The following is a 20,222-nucleotide window of genomic DNA, read 5'->3' on the forward strand; positions in this document are numbered from 1 at the left end:
CTATGGAAACCTGCATGACCAAAAAAACTGTGAATTCCCTTAACATAAATAGGTGGAGGAAGATTTTTAATGACCCCAACCTTGGCTTTGTCCACCTCAAGACCCTTAATAGAAACCTTATGCCCAAGTATAATGCCCTGTCACACCATAAAGTGACATTTCTCCCAATTGAGAACCAAGTTAGTCTCAACACACCTCTTGAGAACATGTCCAAGATTCTGCAAGCATTCGTCAAAAGAATCGCCAAATACAGAGAAGTCATCCATGAACACCTCCACATTCTAGCCAATCATATCAGAAAAGATGGCCATCATGCATCTCTGAAATGTGGCTGGTGCACCACACAGACCAAACGAAACTCATCTGAAGGCGAAAGTACCAAATGGACAAGTGAAGGTAGTCTTCTCCTGATCTTTTAGAGTGATACAAATCTGATTGTAACCCGAATAACCATCCAGAAGACAGCAATACTCGTGACCAGCCAATCGGTCAAGCATCTGGTCAATGAAAGCCAGAGGGAAGTGATCCTTCCTAGTGGCGTTATTCAGCATCATGTAGTCCATACAAACTCTTCATCTCGTGACTGTTCGAGTATTAATGAGCTCATTCTTCTCATTAGCAACAACTGTGATACCTCCCTTATTTGGTACACACTGAACTAGACTCACCCAAGAACTGTCAGAAATGGGATAAATAATCCCTGCATCCAGCCACTTAAGAATTTTCTTCTTTACTACTTCCTTCATGATCGGATTAAGTCTTCTTTGATGCTCAACCGTAGGCTTGCTACCTTCCTTTTGTAGAATTTTATACATATAATAAGAAGGGTTGATTCTCTTAATATCTTCTATGGTCCATCCAATTGCCGATTTGAACTCTCTTGGAATCCTCAAAAGCTTCTCATCATCGCTACCTGAAAGGTTAGATGCAATAATAACAGGAAAATTAGATGCATCACCTAAAAATGTATACATAAAATGTTCAGGTAAAAGCTTAAGCTCAAGAGTAGGAGCTTCCTCAATAGATAGCTTGAGGTGTTTAGGAGCTTTGTTTAATTCCTCCATTCCAAGAGATTCAAAAGGCATATCAATCTTCCTCTTCCAGGGAGAAGCATTAAACTATTGTAATTGTTCTTCACCTTCGTCATCTTCACTGTCTGAATTCACCAACAAGGCTTTCTCTAAGGCATCAGACCTTAGCAATTGATTAAGTTCTGCAGTCTCCACAGAATCGACCAACTACACTTTTAAGCAGTCCTCATTTTCCATAGGAAATTTCATAGCATTGAACACATTGAAAGTTACATCATGATCCAGTACTCACATTGTAAGCTCACCCTTCTGCACATTTATCAAGGTTCGGCCAGTCGCAAAGAAAGGTCTTCCCAAAATTATGGGAATCTTCTTATCCTCCTCGAAATCTAGAATTACAAAATCAGCAAGGAAGATGAGTTTATCAACCTTGACCAAGACATCCTCCACAATACCTCGTGGATATGTAATAGAACGGTCGGCCAACTGTAAAGTTATATAAGTCAGTTTTGGATCTGGCAAATTCAACTTCTTGAAGATTGACAAAGGCATCAGATTGATGCTAGCTCCCAAGTCACATAAGCATCTGTCAAAAGACATTTTTCCAATAGTGCATGGAATAGTGAAGCTTTCTGGATCTTTAAGCTTCGGAGGTAACTTCTGTTGCAGCACAATATTGCATTCCTCCGTGAGAGCGACGGTATCTAAATCATCTAGCTTCACTTTTCGAGAGAGTATACCTTTTATAAACTTTTCTTAACTAGGCATCTTCTCAAGAGCCTCAACGAAAGGTATATTGATATGAAGTTTCTTGAACACCTCCAGAAACTTCTCAAATTGTTTATCCAGCTTTTTCTTCTGCAGCCGCTTAGTAAAAGGCGGTGGAGGATAGATCTATTTCTCCCATGTATTACCCTTAGGAGGAGTGTGCTCAACAGTAGTCTTCCTTGGTTCCACTTCTGCTTCCTGCTGCTCTACTTCTTCTTCAGCCCCAGCTTCTTCATTCGAAACTTGAGTTTGTTCAGGATTCACAACCTTTCTAGACCTCAAAGTAATTACCTTTACCTACTCCTTAGCTTCCCTCTTTCCTGGCACTTCAGTGTCACTAGGTAATGTACCAGGTTGACGATTTAGCAAGGCATTGGCAATTTGTCAAATTTGATTTTCCAAGGTCTTGATAGAAACAGCTTGACTCTTGCACATAAGCTTCAACTCCTCTAATTCAGATTTTTCATTAGCTTGTTACAGCTGAAGTTGCTGTCTTGGTGCATATTGCGGTTGCTGAAAACTAGGGGGTTGTACTGTTTGGTTGGGTACTGCTGATAAGGCTATTGAACCGCATTCTAAGCATTGCTCAAGCTAAAATTAGGATGATTACGGTTGTTGGGATGATAAGTGGCCGGCACAGGTTGCTACGATCGCTGAAAGTTACTCACAAACTGAGTTGATTTACTAAAAATAGCACATTGATCAGTCTCATGGGCATCAGCACAAAGCTCACAGACACTAGTGATTTGATTAACTCCATAATTGGCCAAAGTGTCCACCTTCATCGTTAAAGCCTTAAGTTGGGAAGCGATAGCAGTTGCTGCATCCAACTCCGGAATTCCTGCTACTTTTCCCTGAGTCAGTCTCTAAGAAGGATTCTGATATTCATTAGCAGCCATCAGTTCAATCAATTTATAAGTTTCATTGTAGCTCTTGGCCCACAAGGCTCCTCCTGATGTTGCATCGAGCATGGGTCTAGAAGTAGCACCCAATCCATTGTAGAAATAATTTATAATCATCCAATCAGGCATGCCATGGTGTGGGCACTTCCTTAGCATCTCCTTATATCGATCCCAAGCCTCACACAGAGATTCACCGGCTTGCTGAGCAAACTGAGTAAGAGCATTCCTGATTGCAGTAGTCTTCGCCATAGGGAAGAATTTAGTGAGAAACTTTTGAGCAAGATCCTCCCATGTGGTGATAGACCCTGGTGGTAGAGAATGTAACCAGCACTTTGCTTTATCTCTCAGAGAGAATGGGAAGAGTTGCAGCTTGATAGCATCTTCAGTCACACCATTGAACTTGAAAGTGTCACAGATCTCGATGAAATCCCTGATGTGCATGTTGGGGTCTTCATTAGGAGAACCCCGAAACTGAACTGAGTTATGTATCATCTGAATCGTGCTTGACTTGATCTCAAAAGCGTGAGCCGAAATGGCTGTTCTGATGATGCTTGACTGAATATCATTGATCTTAGGCTGAGAATAGTCCATCAAAGCCTTAGGAATTTCTGCTTGATCACCCATCACTACTAAATCTAGTTCCTCGATTTTCTCTTCATCTTCTCCCTTCTCTTAGTCCTCAAAAACTTCCTTTCGAACCACTACAACTTCCTCCTCGGCTTTATCCAGAGTTCTCTTACGAGACCACGAATGCATATGCATATACGCTCGCTAGCGTACCTGAAATAAGACAAGGAAACAGATAAGTAACAATATCCGAGTCAATGAACTTTAACGATCACTGATGACAAACACATAAACAAAAAATTAACAATGCGGTTCCCCGGCAGCGACGCCAAAAACTTGTTAGTCGCTAAAACACGATCTAAAATTCACGCAAGTATATGCGGACGCAAGTAGTATAAGATATAAATCAGATTCATTCTCACAGAGACTGGTTTAGGTTAACTTTATAATTTATGCACTTATGCAATAATGATATGGCTATTATTCAATGCTAAGACGAATAACAAATTGAGATTGTTTTATAACTAAGATTTAAACTAACAATTATAACTAAGAGAATAAAAATGTTTGAATTAATATATATGACAAACATGAGATTCTAACTTCATTAAATACTTCATTCAATAGCCTTTTTGTTCTTAACCTTAGCATGTAATGGTGATGACATTAATCAGATAACACGAAACTGATAAACGCCAACTTTCGTTGTACGGATACCATACTATCAGACATCCACAAAATAGATAGAAGCTGGATAGACACCAATTATATTGAGACCCCATATGTCTATAGAATTTGACAACATACGGTTTAATGCACAAGTTATCTATCGTGATTACATAGGGCAAGTAAGATGGTTAAAATTACCTAGAAATCATGCATAACAAATACACATGAACCTATGCTAGCATGGCAAGTTCTAAACCCTTAAATTCACTTTCGCTTCATTAAAAATTAACAAACTATCTTATAAGTTGGCGTCGCTCATAAGACGAATAAGTACAACCAATACTAGGTTATCATATAATCACCGCACACTAAGGCATTGAAATAAATTAGCTAAAGAAATCCATAAGTAAATCCGCTAGAACCCCATAATAACGATTAGCCCATAATCGGACTCATAATCAATGTGGATTCCGATGAAAGCATGGTATAATAAATGTAGTCTTTATAAATGAATAATAAACAAAGTATAACACAAGAGTGTAGGTTCAAGAATAAGAAGACTAGCATCCAACATTACAACTTAAACAAAGAATCACAAGTTAAAACTAGGTCTTTTTCGCCTTGGTTGAATTGTGCTAAAACGGTCTTCTTTTCTCCTTCTCCTTGTCTCTCTGATGTGTCTCTCTTGAACAACGAACTTAATTATGTATATATAGCAGCCCCATGCAGAGTAGAAGTCTTATGGATCAAAAGCCCATTAGAATCAGGATTCTTTGAATTCGACCTGGCGCAGCCGCGTGCTTGACTAGCGCGGGCGCGCTGAGTTTCTGGACTTTGGGCGCGGCCGCGCGCTTTCATAGCGCGGGTGTGCTGACTCCCTGGATCAACTTCTGATTTCTTCATTTTCTTTCTAAATTGAGCCGGCTTTCCAAGAGCTTTTATTCCAACACCACCTTAACACAAATTAGCACCAAAATAATGCTAATTCACCTGATTACCTAGATACTTCCTGAAAATGCAAAAATGCTAGAAAACACATTAAAATACCAACAACTTGAGTACAATTACACCAATTCAAAATTTTACGGAGCGTAATAAAGTGTCATAAATGCCACTCAACAACGCGTCCATGATATCTTCATTATTACAAGGGAATGTGAATCAATTATCATCAGTTTTAAGGAAATTCTAAACCCTAAAAACATGTAATCAAGAATTATAACAAGCAAAATATGACGGTTTACCGCATATACACACATATACTTACAAAGAGAATGAAGAACAGTCATGGAAAAATAAATAACATGAACAATTTTGTGCACATTTTAATCAATTTACTTGATGAAATGAAGAAACGAAAAGCGATTTGTGTACCTTTGAAGTTGTGGGTTCGATTAAGTAAGAAACACTGAAAAATGATTGGTGAAATAGCTAGATTTCTGAACTTCAAGCTTTTACGGTGACAATGACAGCGGTTTGATTGAGAGAGAAATGATAAAAATTAGGGTTTTACTAATGAGGGGGTATTTATAGGCAAAAAAGAAAAAGGGGGAAGGTGTGACGTGTACAACAATTGTCAACCACATTTAAAATCTTTATAGGTCTTTCACAGATGGATGACGCATCCACAAACAAGGACGTGCCCTCATAAAAGTATGAAAGGGGATGCAAATTTTTGGTAAGAATTAAGAATTAAATTCCAATTTTGTTTTCAACTGCATATGGGATTTGGGGGTAGTTGTTATAGCCAAAAATTTGGTATTGGATCATTTCGGGTCAAGAGTCGGTCAATTGGAATCAAATTAGGATAAAAGAATGAAGAATTAGGTTTTAGACCGCAAGAAAGGAAGTGTTGACGTGTCCTAGGTTAAGGACGCGCCGTTATTGGTTGAAATACTTGATATGGACTGTATTGGAATAATCTTGCAATACAAGAGGAAATAGGTAAATCCAAGAAGAAAGGGCGCGCCTAAGACACATGACGCACCCTGGTGGGATGGAATACAGAAGGTGGTTTCTCTACATGTTTGGCTCACAATGCAAGGGAGAATGTGTTCATTCCATAAGATGAGGACGTGTCCTAAGGATGCATAATTTATTTGGATAGTGGAGATTGTCCTTATCTAGGACAAGGCAAAGAAGAACAAATTTAGGACAAGTACAAGCATGGAAGGAACAATGAAGGATTATTTTCACTAATATATTTGTTGTAGGTACTCTTTAAAAAATTCCCTCCTTGAGTCGGTCAGGGAGGGGGATGTCTGTGAAAAGCTAGAAGGCCTCCAGGGGTATTCCTGATGATTGAAGGCATCCCCTTGAAATCAACGGTGTCCTCGTTGGGGATGCGGGGTTAACATTGGTGTGTGCTTTGGGAGCTCTGTTCTTGTATCCAACGGGTGTCCTTGTTGAAGAACTTTGGAGTCATCCTGCACTTTGCACCCAAAAGCTTGGGATCACCTGTCCTACTATCTGGTGGGTTGTCCTCATTCGGGGGACATGAACGCGTCTGAAAGGCATATGTCATAGCCTATTTGTTTATTCGAGGATTTAACTCAACTCAAATAAGGATGTAACAAGTAAATAGTGGTTCTATCGTCAGAGAAAGATCTCAAAGTAACATATGTCAAAGGATTAAGTAACATTGTTCATCTATAGACTTGAGGACTTAATTCACTGGAAGAAGCTCAAGAAATTGATCAAGCCTCAGTGATATAAATCAAGATTGTGGTTTTAATCAAGTGACAGAGATCTGGTCAGGGTATCAACTAATTACAGGGATTTAATCTGAAGAAAATCAAGACATGAAGAAACATCACAGATGTTAGTCATTCATGAACCAGACAGTACATCGAGTGTCAACATTGAAGTGGTGAAATGGATTCATAAGTTTCAGTGATTTTCAGAAGATTGTCAGAAGAGTGGTTGTTGTTCAAGATTAGTATTAATTCTTTATTAATTAATTAAGTCATATAATTTAATTAAGAAAATAAATTATATCCGCAAAGATTAATTTATTGATTAATTGAATTAATTGGTTAATTAATTCTGAATTAATATTATGCATTTTTCAGAAATGATTTTGAATTAATATTCAAAATTAAATCTGCAAGACAAATATTTGAACTGGTATGTCAATTGGATTGTCATACCGAAAGTCTTTCCAAGCCTTTTTAGATAGTCCTACCGAAAGTTCTACCAGTTCAATCAATTGTCCTACTAAAAGTTCTACCAGTTCAATTTATTGCACAAAGAAAAAGCAGAGAACTTATTGCAATTTCTCAGGAAATTAATTTCTAGTATTTATTGTTAAATCTAAACCACTAGAAATCCTTCTCTTGTTCTTGTGTAACTATCTAGCGGATCAAAATCCCTAGAACTTAATCTCAAATTGCATTTAGCATTTGATCCTTTTTATTTCAAAAATAGAAAAAGTTCATGTCGAATTTATTCTAGCTTTGGAATAATTTATTTGAGATTAATCCCTTGTAAACGATACCGTTGTTGTAACACCTTTCAAGTTTAATAATAGTTTTATTTAACTTGAATTTTGTTTCACTTTTCTATTCCGCATTTTATTCGATTAAACGGTATAGTTTGTATTCAACCCCCCCTTCTACAAACTTATTGGGACCTAACAATTGGTATCAGAGCCTTCTGATTAACGAACAAATCAAGATCCTAGACTTTTGTGATTCTTCCAGTCCTTGAATTTTTATTTACTCATAAAATTCATTATGACTACACAAAAAGTTGGAACTGTTAAAATTCCACTGTTCGATAAAGAAAATTTTATTATGTGGAAGAAGAAGATGCTCTTGTTTTTACAAGTTGTAAATCCCAAATATCTGGACGTGTTAAAGAAGGGTCCAAAAATTCCAATGGTTATTGAACCAGAGGTTATAGAGGATGATGTTGTAATTACCAAAGCTAGAACCTATGTAAAAGACCCTGAGGATTTTTCTCTTGCTGAAAAAGAAGAAGCCTCCTTGGATGCCAGCCTTCAATTAATTTTAGTTGATTCCCTTGATCTCTTGATGAACAGACATGTGATGAACTGTAAAAATTCCAAACACATCTGGGAAACTATTGAGGTGATTAATGAAGACACAGAGGAAGTTCGGGAGAACAAGTTAGAGATCCTAATCTCGGAGTATGAATATTTTAAATCCAATCCAGGAGAAGGAATTACTGAAGTGTTTGAGAGGTACAATGCATTGATCAACAACCTGAACATAAATGGAAAATATTATTCCATCAGGGAGGTCAACAAAAAGTTCCTTTTAACACTGCCAACTCATCTTGAACATAGAATCACTGCCATAAGAGAAGCGAGAGATCTGAATGAGATTTCTTTGGAAAGGCTCTATGGTATGCTAAAAACCTATGAGTTGGAGCAGATTCAGCAGAAGGAAGTCTACGGGAAAGGAAGAGTGGTCAGCACGTCTACTGCTCTAGTAGCTGAAGAACAACAACAACAACAACCACAACAACAACAACAATCTCAACAGTTAGAGAGAATGGTACAGTCTTCCAAGGCTGAAGAAAATGTGATAGTAGCAGAATTTGATCCTCCTACTACAAATCAATCAGGAGATGATTTTTATTCCTTGGAAGAACTGGAGCAATTGGAAGATGAGTCAATGGCCCTGATTGTCAAGAGATTCTCCATTGTCAGATTCAAGAGGAATCCCAAGTTCAAGTACAAGTCCAACTACAATAGATTCCAGAAAGGTGGATCTTCATCCTCTAACACCAGCAGTGGTGGATACAAAACAGGGATGGTTGATCGGAGCACCATTCGATGCTTTAACTGCAATGAGTTGGGACACTTTGCCACAGAATGCAGGAAGCCAAAACAAGTTAGGAAGAACTCTTATGATTCTAATCAGAAGAGTAAATCTGAAAGGGCTTATCTGGAAAAGGGAAGAAGCTGGGATGATAATAACAGTGAAGATGAAGAAGTTGGGAATCTTGCTCTTATGGCTAGTGATGCAAAAACCTTTTCATCAAGAAAAGAGGTAAAATTTACTGATGCTGAATTAGTCTATCATCTAGGAGGCTCCATAGATTGTGCTCATCGTGATAATGAAATGTTAACTCAACAAATCAAAGACCTTGAGAAAGAGGTCAATGAATTAAGACTTGTGCACATTAATCAAGATAAATTAAAAGAACAAGTATCTTTTCTAGAGAATAGAGTTGACTGTTATAGACAACTCGAAACTATTCTCAAAGACAAGATCACCAGTCTTGAGACTAAGGTCAAAGCTTACTTTAATTCTTGCTCTAAGGCTAAAGAGTTCTACAATAAGCAAGCTATTAATCAAACATCTGGAGTAGGTTATGATTATAATGTTGCTATTGGAGAATTAGGCATAAACTCCCCTCCTCATGTTTGTGCTAAAGGTAGGGAAGTACCACATGTGCTTAAGGGTGTTGATAAACCCTTCTATAAAAAATCAATTACTAAACCATTTGATGTGACCTCTTTTATTATTCAAGAAGAAATATGTGCTGAAGATCTTGCTAATGAGAAGGTTGTTTCCAAGTCAAGTGTGTCGAAAGTTCCAATCAAAGTTGTGAAAGCAACTAAGACTAACTCAGACACACCTGAGTTGGATAACAAAAATGCCATGCCTACCATGTATAATTTGTCTGTTGCTAATTCCTCTCATACAGTATGTGGTGTTACTAATTGCATGTCTTGTGCTTTTAATTTGATGGTTGCTTATTTTAATGATAAGCACGTTTCTAGTCATAAGACTACTCCTCGTCAGCATGTGAATAATAAGAAGCATAATAGATCTAAGACTGCTAGTCCTCCTAAAGCTAGAAAGGAGACATTTGTGCCTAAGCCTAAACAGAAATTTGTCAAGGCTGTTTACAAGGTCAAATGTCCAGTCGTTGAGAAAGTTGAGAACATAAAAGTTAAGAATGTTGTTTTGCCTGATAAAGGCCAATTCTACAAGAATGCCGGACCCAACCAAGTTTGGGTTCCATAGAAGGTCTAATCCATTTATATTGTAGGGCATTAAATAGAAAGGACCGGTAGTGTGGATTCTTGACAGCGGATCGTCGAGACATATGACCGGAGATAGAGCCCTGCTATCAAATGTGGTTGAGAAAGCTGGCCCAGTGGTTACCTTTGGAGATAACAGCAAAGGTCTAACTAAGGGATATGGCTGTTTGCTAGCTGGTAATGTTATCATTGAAAATGTGTATATTGTGCAAGGACTTGAACACAATCTACTTAGTATTAGTCAGTTATGTGACAACAGCTACAATGTTTTATTCGACAAGCTGAAGTGTCAAATTCTGCACAAGAAAAGTGAAAAACCCTCCTTGATGGGAATCCGAAAAGGAAATCTGTTCGTAGCTGACATGAACTCTGGAAGCAATCCTGAAGTCAATTGTTTTTATTCAAAGGCATCGTCAGATGAGAGTTGGCTATGGCACAAGAGACTTTCCCATCTCAATTTCAAAACAATGAATTCTCTTGTCAAAAGAGAATTGGTCAGAGGTCTGCCTCAGCTGGAATTCTCCCCAGAAGGACTGTGTGAGGCTTGCCAGAAAGGAAAGTCAAAGAAAGCAAGTCACAACGGCACTGACACATCCTCCATAACTGGTGTTCTGCAATTATTGCACATGGATTTATTTGGACCAGTTAATGTTCTTTCGATGTCAAAGAAGTGTTACTGTCTTGTGATAGTTGATGACTATTCCAAGTATATGTGGGTTTTGTTCCTTCACTCTAAGGATGAAACACCACAAGTTGTGATTGATCATATCAAGTTGATCGAGTTAGATTCTAATGTCCCTATTAGAGCAATAAGGTCAGATAATGGAACAGAATTCAAGAATTCACTTCTCAATGGATTCTATACAGACAAAGGGATTACCAGACAATTTTCAGCTCCTAGAACCCCTCAGCAAAATGGAGTGGTAGAAAGGAAGAATCGTACATTGATTGAAGCTGCAAGAACGATGTTAAGTGAATCACGTCTTCCAATGTACTTTTGGCCTGAAGCTGTCAATACTGCATGTTATACTCAGAATCGAACTATGATCAACAAAGACTTCATGAAAACTCCTTATGAGATTATGAATGAACAGAAACCTTCTATCAAATACTTTCATGTATTTGGTGCCAGATGCTTCGTGCTCATGGATGGAGATGATCGTCGTGGTAAATTCGAGGCAAAGGCATGTGAGGGTATTTTTGTTGGATATGGAAGAAGATCATACAGGGTGTATATCATTGATCAACACAAAGTAACTGAAAGTGTCAATGTTACATTTGATGACACTAAACTCCCTAGTAATAAACTGAAGATCCTTCTGAGAAACTGAAGTTTGATGATATGTCAGATTCAGAATCAGAACATGATCAAGAACCTGAGGTTGTTGCCGGTGAAGAACCTGTTAATCATGATGATACTCAAGGTAATGGTGATGAAAACATTGGAAATAATGGAGATACCACTGCTACTGACGAAGAATCATCAAGTCAACCTGACAACAACTCAGGGGGAGATGCTGAAGGATCAACTAGTAGGACACAACATCCCAATGTGTTTCGAGGTGAATCATCAAGATCAAATCTTCCAAGACAGACTGTCTGGAATAAAGCTCATACTTTTGAGTTGATTATTGGTGATCCAGATGTTGGAGTCAGAACTAGACGTGCTACTCAAAATGAATGTCTATTCTCAGGATTTCTTTCTGAGATGGAACTTAAGAAGATTGAAGAAGCACTGACTGATCCAGATTGGGTGATTGCTTTGCAAGATGAACTCAATCAGTTTGAACATCAACAAGTCTGGAAACTGGTACCTAGACCTACACACAAGAAAGCTGTTGGTACTCGGTGGGTATCCAGGAATAAACTAGATGAAGATGGTGTGGTTACAAGAAATAAAGCAAGAGTGGTAGCTAAAGGGTATTCTCAAGCTGAAGGCATTGATTATGATGAAACCTATGCTCCAGTGGCTAGACTAGAGGCCATCAGGATATTTCTGGCATTTGCAGCATTCTCTAACTTTAAAGTTTATCAAATGGACGTCAAGAGTGCCTTTCTAAATGGAAAGCTGGATGAAGAGGTGTATGTAGAGCAACCTCCTGGTTTTGATAATCCAGATCACTTGGATTTTGTCCACTTTCTTTTCAAAGCTATCTATGGTCTCAAACAGTCTCCGAGAAAATGGTATGACACTCTCTCTGAATTTCTTATTGAAAATAGCTTTATTAGAGGTGTCATAGACAAAACTCTCTTTTTTAAAAAGCATAAGAATGATACTATATTAGTCCAAGTCTATGTGGATGATATAATATTTGGATCTACTAATGATAATCTCTGTAAGAGATTTGCTAAGTTAATGCACAGCAAATTTGAAATGAGCATGATGGGAGAGCTGAAGTTCTTTCTTGGATTACAAGTAAATCAAAGGTTAGATGGAACGTTTATTTGTCAATCCAAGTATCTCAAGAAACTCCTCAAAAAGTACAATCTAGAGGATTCTGCATCAGCAAGGACTCCGTCAACTACAGCTGTCAAGCTTGGACCATGTGAAAACTCCATTAAGGTAGATGTCACAAGCTACAGAGGTATGATTGGCTCGTTACTCTATCTTACTGTAAGTAGACCAGATATTATGTATGCTACATGCTTATGTGCAAGGTTCCAAGCAGATCCTAGGGATATTCATCTCGTTGCTGTTAAACGAATCTTGAGATATCTTAAGGGAACACCAAATCTAGGTATTTGGTACCCTAAAGAATCTGGTTGTAACCTTGTTGGATATACAGATTCAGATTACGCAGGAAGTGTTGTTGATAGGAAAAGCACCTCAGGGAGTTGTCAATTCCTAGGTAGCAGACTAGTCTCATGGTACAGCAAGAAACAGCAAACAGTTTCCAATTCAACGGCCGAGGCTGAATATATTGCTGCTGGAAGCTGCTGTGCTCAGATCTTGTGGATTAGGAATCAGCTACGGGACTATGGCTCTGTATTGAAAAAAATACCTGTTCTATGTGACAATACAAGTGCAATAGCCATCACCAACAACCATGTGCATCATACAAGGACCAAGCACATTGATATCAGGTATCATTTTATTAGAGAGCACGTCATGAATGGTACTGTTGAACTATTTTTTGTTCCAACAGAAGAACAAATAGCAGATATTTTCACTAAACCTCTTGATGAATCCATATTTACCAGATTAGTTGGTAAATTGGGTATGTTGAATAGCTTTAGTGATTAAAGTTGTTAATATCTGAAATCTGTTCTTGAATGAATTTATAAATGAATTTTTCATAAATGAAAAATTCATTTGCAAATTTATTTTATCATATTTTCCATAATTCTTGCTTATTTCTATGTAAGTTTTATTATCTTACCTTATTTATTTATTCTACTTGTTAATTTTAATATCTCAGAATATTTTATTTTCTCTAAAAATATTTTTTCTATGAATTTTATTTGCTAAAATTCAACAGAAATCTATTTTTGGAATAAAAGATAATTATTCTAAAAAAAATTTTGTTTGTATATATATTCTGTAACTGTAAGTGTATAATTGTTTTATTACTAAAATGACATTCGGCAGGACAATTGAAATTGTCTTGCTGAAAGTCATTTCAGTATATATATGTGTTTAATTTTATGTTCAGATTAATTTTATACTGGCAAGACAATCGGTATAACTATCAATAGTCTTGCCAGTAATAAAATTTATATCAGATATATTTGTTTTTATTTTGTACTGGTATGACAATCAGTATGACTATCAGATTGTCATACTAGTTATATTTTTAGTATTTATTTTTTTTATTTCCGTTTGCCTGGTATGACAATCGGGAAGACAATCGGTATGACTTTCCTCGATTGTCATACTAGTTGTCCTACTTAAGTTTTTTTTTTTGTTTTATGATTGTAATCAGTTCATTTGTTTTTTAATTCCAACAGTCGTGTATTGTGTTTCTCTCTCTCTTCGATCTAATCGCCATTGTTGTCTTCTTGCTCGAATTTTTACTCAGCACACTTTACTGTTATATATATACATATTCGTGTGTATACATACAGTAAAGAAGTGCTGTCGATTTTTTTTTAAACTATTTTCACTTCATTTTTTTGTTCCCTTCAAAATTAGTTTGTGTTTGTTTGTTTTTGGGTGTTTTTATTTAATTAATATTGTGTCTTGTGAGTTTGCAAATCCTATATTGTGAGTTAAGAACATTAACGAGATACATTACTTTCTAAATTTTTCGGATATAATTGATTTAATTCGAATTATTAAATTTTTTTTAATTCGAATTTTCTTAATATTATTCTTAAAATTCTGAAAGTGTGTGTTTTATTATAATTTTTAATGGCTCTCAATTTCCAAATTGTCTCGCATAATCTTTTTGGTTATTTTAATCTAGAAAAGTGTGATGTGGAAAAATTTAAGCCGTGGATTAGATTTTTAAATGACCATTCGATTGTTAGCTCTGCTATTAAATCAAATGTGCAATTAAATGTCGATCTGCTCAGACTGATTTGCACAACCTCTACTGTGGCCGATGATTTTAAATCTTTTTCATCCACCTTGGCAAACACACAGTATGTAGTTGATGAAACAGTCATCAATCGAGCGTTAAATTTTCCAATGGACAATTTCTGTAATTTACCCTCTGAAAATAATATTTCAAACTTTTTCCATGCTATTCACTATCAGGGGGTGATTAATTTAACCAAGCTGTCTAAATCCAATTTGGTTTCTGAATGGGATATTTTCTTCGATACACTTTCCAAAGTGTTTTCCAACTGCAATAAATCCAACTTTCACAACATCACTTTCACTCTGCAGTATATTGGTCTTGCGGTTGTTTTCAAACAAAGGATCAATTTTGGCAAACTACTTTTACACATTTTTCTGAGACGTCTCACTACTGCTTTACGTGATCATTCTACAAATCGTAGGGTTTCTTGCTATTACGCTCACTTTCTCATGCTTATAGCAGAACATCTTCTCACACCTGAGCATAAGGCTCTTTTTGCTAACTCATCAGTAACTGAACCCCCACCAGTAAGCAAAAAGATTTACACACGCCAAGACACAACCTTTAAATTCATGCAAGTTCCAGTACTTGTATCTGCTTTCATGGCCACTTACATTCCTTTACCAATTTTCAATCTTCCCGGTCATGAACAACAAGCTCAACCTCCAGTGGTTCAAGCCACCCAGGCTCAAACATCAGATGCTCTTCCACTGCAGGTAATAATTCCTCACTCTCAAACTATTCCTACTTCTGTTGAAAGACCCCCAGTGGTTGATAGGGCTGACCATGAAGTTGTAGAACCGCAACTTCAATCCCAGGTCATAGAGCCAAACATAGAGTCACAACCTATCTCAACCTCTCCCCCACTGTCTAAAATGTTACCGAGAAGGTTAGTAGGAAGTAGTATGTTGTTGAATGTGAATGAACCCTCAGCTCTGCCTCCTCCCAAGAAAAGAAGAACATTTCCTGAGGCATCTGAAAGCCCATCTTTGTCCTTCCAACAGGACATGGACTTTGATATGGCCAGTGAACAGTTACTAGAGACATTCTCTCAACAGGATGAATCTATTGAAATTCGCCATAGGGTCATGGCATCCTGTACTGAGTCAAGCACACTTCCATTACTCACAATGGAAGCATACAGACCAATAGATGATACTCAGGACACAGAGCGAGGAGTGCACATTGAGTCGGTTACAGTGCCTGCCATAGTTACGGCAGAAGAGCAGTCACATGCTTTTGAGGGAAAATCTGACTCTCAGCCACCTTTAATAGAGTCATTTTCTCCCCTCCCAGATCCAACACCTCTGGCTCCCTCACGGGATTCTCCACTCACAGATTTATCTGGAGAAAGTGGAGGGCAACTCGGTCAATCTATCCCTGAAGTAATTCAGACATCTATTTCACATAAAAAGATAGATTTGACTGAGGATCGGGACTCGCGAATTCCCATTGCACCACCACTGACCTCTCTTGAAGAGGCTAGGGTGATCTCAAATGCAGGTACAGAAGAACAGCAACAGGATGGCTCCTCACGAGCACTTATATTGAGAGATACACAAGCACGTGAGTTGAGTGAACCAAACAGGAGATATACTCAGGTGAGCGCACACACAGACACAAACAATGAAAATCTGTTAGCTCAAATTACTGCTCTGAAAGAATAACTTGCAAAAAGTCAGGCTGAGGCTCAATCATTCAAAGCACAAGTGGTTGAACAGTCTTCTTCTTCCACCTCTGTCAATAATCAGCTGGCTCTCATCAGGACTGAGATATCAGATTTGAAGACCTCTGTTGTACCAAAGCTTAACTCAATCCAGGCATCTCCAACTTTATCAGCTGAAGACATTTCAAACTTCTTCTCTCTCCATACAAGAATGACTTCTCTTGAAGACCTGGTTGAAATGAATCATTCACTGGACTCCTCCAGATTTCTAAAGATAGAAACGAGCACGGAACATCTCAATGAAGGGATGAAGCACTTGTACTTCATGATCAAAAATTCTCACTACCCTAATGAAGAACAAAGGACTTTCTTTGAAGGGCCGTCTGGTGGAGGCTCAGGCTCTGGAGGTGATGGAGGTCATGGAGGGTCTAGAGGAAAGTCTGTAAAGGATTCCTCAACTAAGGGGGAGAAGAAAGGGAGAAGTGGAAAGGGAAAAGAAAAAGATTCTTCTGCTGGAGACACATGGAAGGCTGATGATGTCTACTATAGTGGAGAACATGATGACTTTGATATTTTTGACATTCCCACTGAACCAGTCTTGGAAGATAAAGATGGTTTCTTTGAAGTTGAGGAGGAAAGTGATTTTGGAGAATGGGAAGAGGAAGCTCAAGTGGATCCTGTTTTTGAGAAAGAGTTTCAGCAGCAGCAGTCAGAGTTGAAAAGAAAAGAAGCTGAACTCAAAAAGGTATCCCAGATCATTGACATGAGGAAAAATATTGAACGAACAGAACTCTTGAAAAGCAACGTCTTCATGATATTAAAGCTAAAAAAAGGAGAAGAGATATCAAACTGAAGATTGGTGAAAAATGGGATGAAGCTAGGATAGTACTTGATATGCCTCAGCTGAGCACAAACAATGATAGGCAGTTTCTACATCTTCTTGACAAGCTGGAAATCTCTAATCCAAACAATGACATGTACACGAATGCTATCAAGACTGAAGTCTCAAGGATCACAGCTGCCTTTGACAGATCTCTAAATGTAATGAGCATATTTGTATATTTTCAGAGCGAAGGATCTTTCAAGGTATCACTTCATCTGTTTGAGAATCGTTCTTTATCAGAGATTTGGGTTCTTCTCAACAAAGTCAAAAGAAGCTTAGAATTGAATGAAGTTCTTCGAGAAAGGCTCAAAGAGTTTGCCAGCAGGGCTAGTCCTCAAGTGGTCAACAATCCTCATCAGGTAAGATTCTTTAAGTCTGACTGTCTTCAAATCCGCCAGCTCGATTCACAATCTCTTAAAGACTACTCTGCTAAGCATCTTGTCTGGATGGAACATCACTTAAGAACTGTCGGATACTCATCCATGTTGAAAACTCAAGCTGCTGATCTGATTCAAGCTTATTGTGAAAAGAATATTAAAAGGTACAATCAGTTCAAGAATAAGATAAAGTCAGTTGGAGTTCAACCAGTCAGATCAGCCAGCTTCACTTCAGAAAAGGATCGTGTCTTTGACAAGGAGTTGCTTCAAGATTTAGAAGAAGGTGAATTTGGAAGGGAAGACAACTAAATTCAATTAGCTCAAAACTTAATGTAATATGCTTGGAACTTTATGAATCAAGATAGACTAATGTAATTATATGTTCAGTCTAGAGGAACATCTACCTTGTATTCACTTGTAAATTTCTTTTGGAATCTGGAAAATGTTAAATATAATCCAGAACTTTTCTGCTATTTACTTTGCATTACTGTTTATATCTTTTTCTTATTTGTTAGTTGAGTTATCCTCTAGGTATTTGTTGTTATTGTCTAACAAATAAATAGGGGGAGATTGAAAGGCATATGTCATAACATATTTGTTTATTCGAGGATTTAACTCAACTCAAATAAGGATGTAACAAGTAAATAGTGGTTCTATCGCTAGAGAGATCTCTCAAAGTAACATATGTCAAAGGATTAAGTAACATTGTTCATCTACAGACTTGAGGACTTAATTCACTGGAAGAAGCTCAAGAAATTGATCAAGCCTCAGTGATATAAATCAAGATTGTGGTTTTAATCAAGTGACAGAGATCTGGTCAGGGTATCAATTAATTACAGGGATTTAATCTGAAGAAAATCAAGACATGAAGAAACATCACAGATGTTAGTCATTCATGAACCAGACAGTACATCGAGTGTCAACATTGAAGTGGTGAAATGGATTCATAAGTTTTAGTGATTTTCAGAAGATTGTCAAAAGAGTGGTTGCTGTTCAAGATTAGTATTAATTCTCTATTAATTAATTAAGTCATATAATTTAATTAAGAAAATAAATTATATCTGCAAAGATTAATTTATTAATTAATTGAATTAATTGGTTAATTAATTCTGAATTAATATTATGCATTTTTCAGAAATGATTTTGAATTAATATTTAAAATTAAATCAGCAAGACAAATATTTGAACTGGTATGACAATTGGATTGTCATACCGAAAGTCTTTCCAAGCCTTTTTAGATAGTCCTACCGAAAGTTTTACCAGTTCAATCAATTGTCCTACCGAAAGTTCTACCAGTTCAATCGATTGTCCTACCGAAAGTTCTACCAGTTAAAAGGATTGTCTTGCTGAGCTAACAGGATTGTCTTGCCAATTAAAATCATAGGTTGATTGAATATAAAAGAGCAGCAGCTGATTTTCAACAGACAGAGCATTGAATATCACAACAAACACTGAAGAACACAGAACAAAGAAAAAGCAGAGAACTTATTGCAATTTCTCAGGACATTAATTTCTAGTATTTATTATTAAATCTAAACCACTAGAAATCCTTCTCTTGTTCTTGTGTAACTATCTAGCGGATCAAAATCCCTAGAACTTAATCTCAAAGTGCATTTAGCATTTGATCCTTTTTATTTCAAAAATAGAAAAAGTTCATGTCGAATTTATTCTAGATTTCGAATAATTTATTTGAGATTAATCCCTTGTAAACGATACCGTTGTTGTAACATCTTTCAAGTTTAATAATAGTTTTATTTAACTTGAATTTTGTTTCACTTTTTTATTCCGCATTTTATTCGATTAAACGGTATAGTTTGTATTCAACCCCCCCTTCTACAAACTTATTGGGACCTAACAGCGTCTAGCTTTTAGGGTGAACCATAACTATACATGCGTTCGTAAATCAAGGGAGATAGCTGTAGCAGAGTGTTATCCTTGCGCAGGAAGATGCACTGTCCGTGAAGTCCTACGATTATGAACGAGCCTTGGGCCTTCGTGGTTGGGCCTCATAGTTGGACATTTCTAAATCTAGCGTAAGATGGATTCTGGAAGGACTTCAACGGGGCCCCAGAATGGAAAATCTAAGCCCATTAGATTTCTTGTTCCTCAAGAACTATATCAGGCTTGATCCCTATAAAAAGACTACGTAGGCACATTGAGAGGGGTAAGAAGTTGAGAGCTGATAAGGAGCCACCGCTAAGCCTAATCAATCTCAACCATCAATTAACACAAAAATATCACACACCGCTTGATTTTCCGGCAAAGAAGCAAGGTCACAGATCTTGATTCTGGCGAGAAACCTCAAACTTTGTTATTACAAGAATCCTTTATCAACATTATCCAAGTCACGTCAGAGGCGAGATAAAATAGGAGATAGATACATACGTTTTACTAAAAGTATCAACATCCCTCGGATACGCCTATGAATAATTAGTATTCCACTAGATCTTGTATGCCGAAGCAGTATTAACAAGTTGCGCTTTGACCATAAGACTATCAAGAGAATAGGTCAGGAACATGATTTCATAACATGACAAGCCTAACTATACAACTTATTAGTCTAATACGCTTTATACATAGTCACAAACAACTTACAAAACAGAAGAATGAATAAATTTTTCAAATTGGCGTAATAAGTTAATACGCTTACGTCTGTTCCGTATTGACGTGGATATGTGTCTGAGGAAGATAAAGTAGTATCCAAAAGATGCTCATGACCATTAGTGATATTGAGACTTGAGTGGATGCGCACTATTTTGGATAGAACAAAAGAAAGAGTTTTGTTGATGAAGATGCGAATGTTATTTATACATGCCT

The 20,222-nt window shown here is 37.2% G+C and overlaps 1 non-coding gene across 1 annotated transcript; it reads left to right on the forward strand.

Moving 5' to 3' along the window:
• The first annotated feature begins 2,828 nt into the window (after window positions 1-2,828).
• Window positions 2,829-2,935, forward strand: LOC141663181 (small nucleolar RNA R71). Its single transcript, XR_012551264.1, has one exon. It is a non-coding gene; the product is annotated as a small nucleolar RNA R71 (small nucleolar RNA).
• The last annotated feature ends 17,287 nt before the right edge of the window (window positions 2,936-20,222 follow it).

This window comes from Apium graveolens, chromosome 5 (assembly GCF_009905375.1).
Source record: "Apium graveolens cultivar Ventura chromosome 5, ASM990537v1, whole genome shotgun sequence".
Classification (NCBI taxonomy): domain Eukaryota; kingdom Viridiplantae; phylum Streptophyta; class Magnoliopsida; order Apiales; family Apiaceae; genus Apium; species Apium graveolens.